Consider the following 11,241-nt stretch of genomic DNA (forward strand, 5'->3'; position numbering starts at 1 on the left):
ATTTTATTCCAGTCTATCTATCCGGCCATGTTAACCACCTATCAAGCCTTACATTTATACCACCTACTCAAGAATTAGAGAGAATTATTCCCCCCCAAACTTGTTCTTACCCAGTGTTTCAGTACGGGTTCAGTACAGAGGAAGATGTTAGGAGATTGTTATTTGCTTCTGACTGTGATCAAGGTCAAGAATGAGTGCCAACAGGCTCTGAACAACCATGCCACAGAAATATCTCTGCTACAAAGAAGTTATGATGTGAATAACAGAGGAAATGGGGAAATTTTATAGGTGAGAACCTAAGATAGGAATAGACTCAATCCCAAATCACTGAAGACGGTGGTAAAAGGAAAGACATATTTAGAATGAGTGGGAGGAGAAGAAAGAAGACACGATTATTTTGAAGATGGTCCTATTTTTGTAAAGCACCTAAGTGTTTTAATGCTTAAATGCTCAGAAAATGCATTGTCTTAATGTATTTCCCTTAAAACACAGAATGAGTGTAGAAAAATTGAAACCGCCCAGTATTTGCACTGTGATGTTTCCATCTTTTCTCCAGTTTTAAGATAACTTCACAGAAAAGGTCCCCTTACATCCTTAGGGCTATTTTGAGAGTTTGAAATACTGAAAATCCAAACAGCAAAAGTTAATGCTTTTCAGTTTTTCTTTAGCGAAACATTTTCAGTTTAAAAAAGAATGTGTGAAATAGCATCCACTGTTCCTGGGATGCATCTCAGCTCCAGTCACTGAAGGCTGTCACTCTGAGTTGGCAGCAGCTTACCTTCTAGTGCTGACCTAGTTTTTTTTTCCTCAGCTGTCCACATGATTCTCACAACAAACATTGCTCAGTGGGTCACAAACAGCAAGTTACAGAAGTATGGCAAACGTGATGGATTATCTTTAGGAAAGCCAACCAAACCACGGTTTATCTTAATAAGTCAGGCGGTATTTGGGGTGACTGTGTAATTGATCCAGCTTATCCACCATTGCAAGGGAGATCTAGAAAGAGTCTCCATGGCAAAAGAGAAGCTGTTAAAAGTGGAGCAAGGTCTCTGATAACAGCATAAAGCACATCCTACAGGAAATCAGCGTGACACAATCAGATCAGAGAGTACAAAGTTCCTTGAACTACAAAGACACCTGGTGAAAGTCATTGCCACCACGGCTCTTGCCAGTGCACTATGAAGTCTTTTGAAGGACACGTGTCCTGATGAATGGCCATTTGGACACAATACCTCATCAATCTGCATCTTACCAGTAGATAGCTGCTGTGCCGGAGGATTCCTGACATAGAAATGGAGGAAAGTAGCCTTAGAAGTGCTGCACAGGCAATAGCATTTACTGCTTCCTCAGGAGGATGGCCCAAGCTGTTGAATTAATGCTCCATGCTGACTCTGAAGACTCTGTATTTACCAGTCTGCTACCTTTCAGCTGGCACTTGCTTCATACTGATCCTAGGCTACGATGAGTATCTTACATTGCTGAAGTGCAGAAGAGGTTTTTTCGCGTTTATTGGTTACAGTGGATTCTTCTCCTTAGAGGAGGACATAGTGGAAAAAGTGCTACATGTGCTGAATAACTGCTTACAAGTCCTTCTGAAGACTTGTTGGTTGTCATGTCTTTAAAAACCTGTGAAGCTATCATCACAGATAACAGCAGTTGGGGATTATCCTCAGTATTTAGCAGGAGCAATCTTAATTTGCCAGAAACCTTTTCTTGACCATTTCTTGTGGGTGTTGCTGGAGATAATACCCATTGAATTAAATTGAATTTAAAGCCACATTTTAACTGCTACCATGGCAAAAACAAGAATGTGTCTATTGTGGAGAATGATCTTCATTTTGCCCATATGCATGCTATAGATATTTTTACAAATACACGTTATTGCCTCTGTCTCTCCTGCGTTAATTAGGGAAGAAATTTGGAAGGGCTTAGATTTCTAATGATTTGTCATTGCTCTTTCTCAGATCTTCTCCACAACAGGAAAAAAGATGAGAGTTGTCTTGGCCAGGGAAAAGTGAGTTGCAGTCCAAAGGTCAGGGTTATTACAGGTTAATCAGTCAATAACCTCTGTTTTACAAGGTCTCTGATTTCTGTAGAAGCTTTCCCTTGCACACTGAGAATTTGGATATAAAAGCCAGCTTTGGTTTGTTTCCTTAAGGCAACAATGCACTTACTGTATGCATTGCCTTTACTATAGGATTGCCAAATACAGTGAAGAAACCAATTCATGCTTTTGATGTCTAAAGAGAAGGATGTCAAAGTGCTTGGCTCAATGAAGTAGATTTTCAGATGGATGACTAATATGAAAAATCAAACACATTTACTACTCAAAACCTGTGTTTTCTTGGCTCTTCTGCATGGATCAATGAAACATTTTAATTCTGTTTTTGAATGCAGTCATGATATCAGATGATCTTCTGCCAGGATCTCAGCCTGTTAGTTAAAGGTGCTAAAGTCCACTCACAAAGATGCTGATGCTCACAGAAATGACAGTGCATAGTGTTTCTTTCTCACAGATTTGTCCTGAGATTATATGAAAAGTATCTGAACTGCTCACCCCAGGACCCCTGTTCAGTTCTTGAGAGCAAGCCTATTTGGAAACTATCATTTTCAAAAGAGGAAAACTCCCTTGTTTAGAAGTGTATAGTTTATCCCTGCTCTAAAAGTAAGAGTCTTTTCAGAGCCTGTAACTTCTGATTCATTTTTAGCTGAATCCTGGGCATCCAGATTGCTGTCAGAAAGCCATACCAGATCAGTCCAGTTCCCAGTCCTGCTTATATGGAAGGGCAGGGGAGAATTTATATGGTAAAGAACAGGGAGTTCTTTAGGAGGCCTGAATTTCACAGTTGCTTCAAGGAAAGCAAAGGCTCATGGACAACTCTCTCTGCCTCCCAAAGTCTCACTCCAGATGAATGTAAGCTGGAGCTAGGCAAGAAGGTGTTTTTTCTCTTCTACCAAAGTCCAACAGTACAGGAGTGTGAGAAGGACAGCCAAGAGCTATACAGATACAAAACAAGCTGGAAAGGATTATGTTGAACAGCATGGCCAATATAAGTGTAGAGAGTGGGGAATTATGTGAGTACAAGGGACTGGGAGAAGAGGGGCTATGAGAGAGATGATGTTTTGGGCATGCACTCTTCTCTTGATTGTGTCTTGGAGAAACTGTGGTAAAACCCTCAAGGCAACTGAGACCTCCAGCCTAGGAGCAGGACTAGTGAGGTGACAATGATGCATGAGTGCCACAAGAGGGCCCCTCTGCTCCAGTTCCAGGAGGTGGCCTAGGGACTTCAGAAGAAACTGATTGAGGATACAACATCTCTGGGGACCTGCAGTGGGCCAGCCAAGCAGGGGGCAAGAGAGCATGGTGATGTGTACCACAAAGACCTGAGGGCTCAGGGCTTCCCCTGGGAGCACCTGGGCTAAGGGTCTCTGCCTGCTCCAGGGACTGCTTGTTGTCCTCCCAGTCAGGGCAATGTGGGGACAACCTGCTGGGAGTTTCTATTGCTGCCTAAGGCTTCTGACCTTGGCGAGGGCCTAGGTAAGGGGTCACTCTCCCCCCCAGTGCCTGACACTCAACTTTTCAGCCAATTCTTGGCTCAAATCTAGGGCATACTGTATGCTACCTGATAAAGTGTCAGCAGCGTGGAAGAGCCCAAAGTCAGCAGGAGAGAAACTTTAATTGCCCACAGGGAAGGAGGCAGAGACAGGGACAGGCTTGTACGAGCACTGCAGCACAGACACTCCAAGTGCTGTCATGCCAGCAGCCTGTAGTGTGGATCTGGCCGTGAGGGATGGGATCTTGTCTGACAGCATGTCCACACAGTCCTACTTAGCAGCACGCTTGTGTGAACTGATGTGCCCTCACCAGCAACCTTTACCTTGCAATTACAGGAGGCAGTCCAAGTAGGTCAAGGAAGAGGAGACTGAAAGCTGTCTTGTTTGTGTAAGCAATGAGGAACGGTAAATATAGCCGAATTGGAAGTCTGTATAGCAAAAGAGAGCTTGAAATTGGCTTGCTGCTTTAGGTTTTTTTGTAGTCTAAAACTGGATTTTGAAAATGTATGCCTATGTTACTTAATTTGAAGTATTTATGTTAATATATCTTCCACGATTAGATCAGAGATATTCTTGGACCTGTTGTACACTTTGTATTGGCTTCTAAATTTTGAATGTAGGATCAGTTCCATACCGTTTATCATGACTAAAAAAGGCTTGAATTTAGATTGTCACTGAATACAAGAAGAAGGACTTCAAAGAAATCTTTCTGGTTTTGAAAACTCGCATTTATAGTATGCAGAAAAACAAACTATTTACTAAAATGTAACTACAGATCAGTGATTTTCCATCTATTTTTCCATCTCATTTCCACTGTGCATTATATTCCAGTTGTTATAGTAATCTCTGTCGATTTATTGAAGATATTTACTAATCTTCTGCACGTCGGTATCACATATAATCACAGACTCAATAAGATTTTTGCCTACTCATTTTCACTGAATTAATGTGACCATATTTTAATGAAAACTGGAAGCTGAAAGATACAAATTTTCACTCATCTTCAAGTTCATCCTAACCCCAGTTTATGTACAAAATTGCTGTATGTATTTAATGTAGTGCTTTGTGGACAAACTGAACTCCTTGGTGAAGTCCAAGACACGAAGTGAGTTGGGCCTCAGGAAAGTAGAGTGTATTGTAGGACTGGGGTCGAAACTGGCTTGATGTTCAAAGCTTGGCTTGAGCTTGGCTACTTCTTCAGCCTCTCAGCCATGTTCTTTTATAAATCTGGAGACAATAAACTTGGAATAAAAAAAATCAAATAAAAGAATTTTTTTTTAAAATCATGTTTTTAAAATAGAGAGGCATTTAGTACAAGAGAAAAGAAAGTTATGATTGTAAAAAGGAGGTATAATTGTTGGCTTTCATCTGCTCTTGTGAGACCACAGAACGAAGAGTTGCTCAAAAAGGTACCCTGTCTAAAGAATATGAAAAATTTCTTGCAATGTTTGAAGGTTGCAGGTTCTCTGGGAGGTTTCCAGGAGTAAGCAGCTTAACTGCCAGTACTTCAGCTGTCTGAAAGATGAACATAAACACATTGAAAATTACTCTGAATTGTGCCCCGGTGAAATGCACAGAATCCAGTTTTCCAGACCTTGCAAAACCTTGTTACCCCATCGAGGTAGGAAACTTAAAACAGGCCTTTTAACAGACATATGTTATAAAAGCATTTTACGTGCAAACGAAGAGACTTAATTACAAATGCCAGGAAGGGTGGCTGCTGTTTGATTTCTGACCTTCTATTCATATAATTCACAAGTTCAGTAAGGAATGTGCAGTTTCATCGCTTTCCTTCTGAGTCATGCCATGCTTAGTGTTTGCTCTCAGATTTCATAATATGTGGTTGTCCCTGGGAATTAGCTTAAGTTTCAGAGCTCTAGGTTTGAAAATACAAACATTTTCGTCTTTTCTTAGAGGAAAGAGTTGCAGTGATTTTTGCATAACATATATAAATTGTTGTGTTCAATTAAACTGTGTGTTTTTTTAATGCTGAGGAATGGAAATGAGCTGCCTTTTTTTTTTTTTTTTTTAAGTTAAAAATGTATATGGCCAGAAAAATATATCTGATCAAAATTCAGTTCTGATGCTACTTTTGAAAAAAAATGCCATGGAACAGACCAGCAGCAGACATTGATTTCTGCTTAAAACCAGAGAGGGAGTTTTGGAATAGCTCACAGTAACAGCTAGTAGTTTACCTGCATCTGATTGAAACAAGAGGAATCAGACTTCTGGTTCTCATGCACTAGAAATTATATAATATAAGTATTATATCGAGATATATAGATATAACACTTGACAAATATGGTGGCCTTCTACAACAGTCTTACAGCATTGATGGACAAGGGAAGAGCAACTAATGTGATCTATCCAGATTTGTGTAAAGCAATTGACATTGTCTCACATGATATCCTTGTCTCTAAATTGGAGAGGCATGGGTTTGACAGGTGGACCACCTGGAAGATACGGAATAGAGTGGATTGTGGCATTCAAAGAGTTGTGGTCAACAGCTCTATGCCCAAGCGGAGATCAACGATGAATGGTGTTCTTCAGGAGTTGGTATTGGGACTGGTGCTGTTTAACACCTTTGATGGTGACATGGACAATGGGATTGAGTGCACCTTCAGCAAGTTTACCAGTGACAACAAGCTGGGGTTGTTCAACCTGGAGAAGAGAATGTTCTGGATAGACCTCATTGGAGCCTTCCAGTACATAAAGGGGGCCTACAAGAAAGCTGGAAAGAGATTTTTTTGCCAGGGTATGTAGTGACAGGACAAGAAGTAATGACTTTAAGGGAGAGTAAATTTAGATTAGATGTGAGGAAGAAAGTCTTCATTATGAGGTTGATGAGGCACTGGAGTGGTTGCCCAGAGAAGCTGTGGACACCCCATCCTTTGAGATGTTCAAAGCCAAATTGGACGGGGCTTTGGGCAACATCACCTAGTGAAAACTGTCCCTGCCAGTAGCAGAGGGGTTGGAACCAGATAGTCTTTAAGGTCTTTTCCAACCTAAACCATTCTGTGACTGTGATTCTAAGATCTCCTAGAGAACACAGAGGGTAAGAGGTAGCCATGTGGGTGTGGTAGTCCCCATGTGAATGAGCTTAGTGGGAGAGCAGCAGGGTTGGACTGTGTATGCCTTTGATACAAACTCCTAGGTTCTTTCAGGATGCTCTCATCCAAGATTTTCTTCCACATAGTTTTCTCTATTCTCTTTATATCCAAGATTTTTTCTCATGTAGACTTTCAGGAAAATGCTATCTATTGCTCTTTCATGGAAGAGAGTACACGATGGCTGAGACACACCATGAATTCCTTCTGGGGAGAAAATGGCTAGTTTCTTTATTTCTGACCCCTCTTTATCTAGTTAATTAACCTGAAGATCGTCCACACCCTGGAGAACTCATTAATTATTGTACCTGAGCTGGTGATAAGGTTTGCACAAGCAGGTGGAGAAACCCACTGTGGTCTCATTTCGCAGAAGCAAGCTGTGATTTTACTCAAAACCATGTATCTCAGTGGGGAGCTTGGGGAAAGCAAACCTACAAGCAAGCTGAGATGTGTGGCGAAGCTATTACGTTGTGACGCATACTGTTGGTCTCTTTGAAGAGAGGCAGGTGACTGGAGATTTGATTCTGGTTTTGTGGGGCTGAATTTTCCTACTGAACCAGGAGAACAGGCTGTAATGAATAGACAGGCCTGGTCTGATGTCTGAGCCGCAGCACAAGACAAGGTTCTAGAAGGAGCCTGTCTTGTAGCTACTCTGTCAAGTATACGCAGGCCATAGTTTCCTATAGGAAAAAAAATGAAAAATTAAAGGACCTGAGAACAGAACCTTGCAAAACGGTGAATAAGATGGAGCTAAGCTTTTTACTTCACAGCCCACAGCTTCTCCGCTTTCTGAAATCTCTTCACAAGTCTGTCAGGCACCTGAGGTCCTTTTGTTTCTGACTAGGAAGAAGCAGCATGCTGGACACTCTCAGGTCTGCAGGCAGTCATAGCACCCCTTTAAAAGCAAACCTGATAAAGTCATGGTGTTTTCTGCTTATGTCATGCTTTTCCTTTTGCTGAACCTGCCGTTTGAAACTCCTTAGTTCACAGACAAGCTGTGGAAGGGCGAGTTTAGACTTCACCCTTCTTTGTTGCAGCTACTTTGACACAAATTACCCATTAAAAAGTTTGAATTGTCGAGGTAAGCAGGGGGAGATAACTTCTTCCACACTGTGATGTCTGATGACACATGCAGATGTCCTCTCTGAGATAGGTAAGGTAGACAGTGACTTTAGCCTGTGGTCCCAGAGTTCCCTTCCGCACATAGCACAGTGGGCCCAGGTGCATGGTGTGCATCGGTGTCCTGGGAGGTGGAGGAGCAGGAAGTATGCAGTGGGCCAGCACCTCCGCTGCCTGGGACCTTTCTCCCGACACCTTCCACTCAGTGTTTACTTCAGCGTATGCTAAGGGGCTTTTAGAAATCAATTCTGTTGAATTGGCAGAGACTATAGAATAAATCCACCCCCAGCACAGTTTACAGGATAACACCGAAATACCATTTCTTTATGCTAGTCCAAAGTTCCTTATTTTGTTTTAGAAAAAGGGTAAGAACATGCGCTTTCTGGAAATGTATTTATTAAAGTACCTTGATGGCTCTGAGCTGACGTGTGTATGGTAATCACCTTGTAATGCAACTAGAAAGTCTTATATTTGCTTTCCTTTAACTTGTTGCTTTGATGTTGCACTTGGGCGTCTATATTGTTCTCCGGGATACAGTCCAAAACTATCTGGATTCTGGCCAAGATTACTAATGTGTAGACATGTTTGCAAAACAGGACTCTTAAAGACAGGCAGACATGAAAGAAGATATTTTTCCCTTCTGCTCTAGTTTAATTTTGGAGCTTAAACGCTGATTTAGTATAGACTTTTTTTTTTTTTTTTTTCAAATATTTATCAATAATCAGTGATGGTAGCAAACGTTTTTCTCTTATCCAAATTAGGGGGAAAAAAAGCCTGAAAGTTCATCCAGAAGATGTGTAGTTTATTCATGCTTGAAGGTAATAGTCCTAAAGCTGGATCACTAAAAGAAAAAGAACTTTTCAGCCATTTCCAGGTGCCAAATTTTTGAAGTTTTAGAGAAGACAAAATGTTCAGATTTTTAGAGAGGGAAATAAACTCTTAATCCAGGTAATTATCCACATAATCCTAATTCCGATGTCCTGCTCATATATCTCTGTTTACAGCATGCAGTGCAATCATGCTGCTTCTGGTCTTATATCGCTATTTTGGAGTAATTGCTCCAAAACTTACTAGTTTTTCTATATTTTTCTACCACTATTCGTTATTGTTAGTGTTAGGAATCATATGCCTTATGCTAAGATTCTATTAGAAGTGTTTTTTAATTAAGCGACAAGCTACTGAATTGCCTAGAAACACCTGGGCAGTGTTGGGTAATTTTAATATGCCTCTGTAAATGTCAGAGGCAACATTAAAATATTTTTCCCTTTATTGCTTTGGTGTAATTAAACTTGCACCCCACAGTTTTACTATAAGGTTCACAAACCCCACTCTTTAGTCTCCCACAAGCTCTTCCAGAAAAAGGAAACCAAGGTAAGTTTGTGGATGACGCTAAATTAGAAGGAGTTGTTGACTCCCTTGAAGTTACAGAGGGCTTGCACGGAAACTCAGTGATCCATATGGGTCCTTTCTAACTATGATTAACCTCTATGAAATTTGAGAGTAAATATTTACCATTTAATTTAGGTAAAAAATAATCCAAATTAATCCAAGCCGAGTGTGAGAGACACAGAAGTTTTTGGGTCCAGTGGTTCTACCTACCTACAAGGCAATGAGGAACGTGGCTATCTGAGATTATTATTATTATTCTTATTCAGATCATTCTTCTGTTCTGGTGGCCTATGCCATAGTTTTGATTTTAGGGAGAAAAGGAGTTGTGGGCTCTGAGAGCTGACACTGGGCTACCCAAAAGGAAAGCAAGACGATCAGAGCAAAGCTCAGAGGCGTAATCCAAGACAAGATCAATCATCACAAGCCCTTCAGGTCTTTGCCCTGTGCTACATTTTTTCACTCACACGTGATGACTCCGTAGATAACTTTAGATACAGTATGAACGCAAAAGACTCAGCCTAATGAACAAAACCCACAAACCCAACTCTGAATTACGAACCCACTAATGTGCTCTGTGAAACTGTGTGAGAGGGCCTGGAAGTGCTCCCCTCCAGTAGCCACCCACATCGCAGGGGAGTGCCTTCTGGTCTCAGGTCTGGGGCAGGGCGCAGAGTCCTCACTGGTGTTGCAGTTGTTGACCTTGCTATGCCTTTCCAATCACTCTTTCTTCAGGCCCCTCCACCAGCTCCTCTGTTTAGCAGCCCCCCACAAGGCCTGCCATCCCCCTTCCCTCTCTTGCAGCTGCTGGGGGCTGAGGCTGCAAGCAGAAAGAACATCATTCATCACACATTCTTTGAGCAGGGCTTTCACATGTAAATATAACATTTGTAAGGATTTCAAGTTTCTGACAAGTCTGTTGCTACCAGCAGTGCTCCAAATACTGTACCAGGTGAAGATAAATGGAACATGTTTAAGCCTGTACATTAGTCTCTCAATCAGGCTGTTCTGCACTAGATCCAGCAGAGTTACTTGCCCTTCTGGGATTCTGTGTATCACTAGTTGTCTGGGAGAAAGTATCCTGCTATTTTCCCTCCAGACGGCAGGTTTGCATGTCCTAGCATCTCGTTTCTTATGTTACTATGCAGCTAAAAATGCAGCTGACAGCTGTGAGCGTTTGCGTTGGGATTTTATTCCACACTCATTTCTGTAAAACCAAGAGGAATATTGGTGCAAAGCCTTTTAAAAATAAATAAATAAATAAAATTCAAACAAAAAAAAAGCAGACAGGCAGCTGTGTGTTTCAGGTAAAGGACAAATTTAACCACCGTGTGTCTGAATGCATGTGTACAATGAACTCCACAGTCCCAAAGCTATTACAGAGATGATTCTATCGTGTGGGGAAAGAGCCGGTCTCTTCAAATAAGGGAGACCTAAATGATCTAGGGTTTGCAGGTCAAACGTAATGACAGGGTGCAGGTAAAGGCTTGCATTACAGCAGAGTTTGTCCTTTGCTCTCCTTTCACCCTAGCAAACTCCAAAGTGATTCTGGGCATAAAATGAGGATTTGAGAATGTCAGTATTCATCTTTGATCAGATTTCTGGTTCTGCTGGCCTTTTTCTGCCAGAGGGGGCTGCAGCTTGCGTGGACTCAAATCCTGGGGCTTAGACAGACTCAAGCCAGATGCCATGAGGATCAAAGTAAAATCAGATCTTTTCAGTGAAGTCCCACTCCCTCCCTTGCAACATAAGCAATCTTTTTAATAGTTTCTTAAACAATCTAGATGTACAAAGCTAATGACAGGCATGACAGGACAGATAAAAATACTGTCTCTCTGAGCATGACAAACCCTAATTTTGAGTTGCATGTAGCACACAGAGGTGGGACTCGTCTTGCCTGCCTGCTGATGCTCAGAGCACAGCAATCTACACCTGCACTAGGTGGGTAAGCTGCCATTAAGCTCAGAGATAATCAGATCATCTCAGTTGGTGGTGTCTAGAGGACTATCCATTTCACTGTAAAGAAGGTATCCATAAAGTCTGAATCATACATCTCAGTGGCAAGTGTGGGGTA

Source organism: Gallus gallus, chromosome 2, assembly GCF_016699485.2.
Source record: "Gallus gallus isolate bGalGal1 chromosome 2, bGalGal1.mat.broiler.GRCg7b, whole genome shotgun sequence".
In the NCBI taxonomy this organism is placed as follows: Eukaryota; Metazoa; Chordata; class Aves; order Galliformes; family Phasianidae; genus Gallus; species Gallus gallus.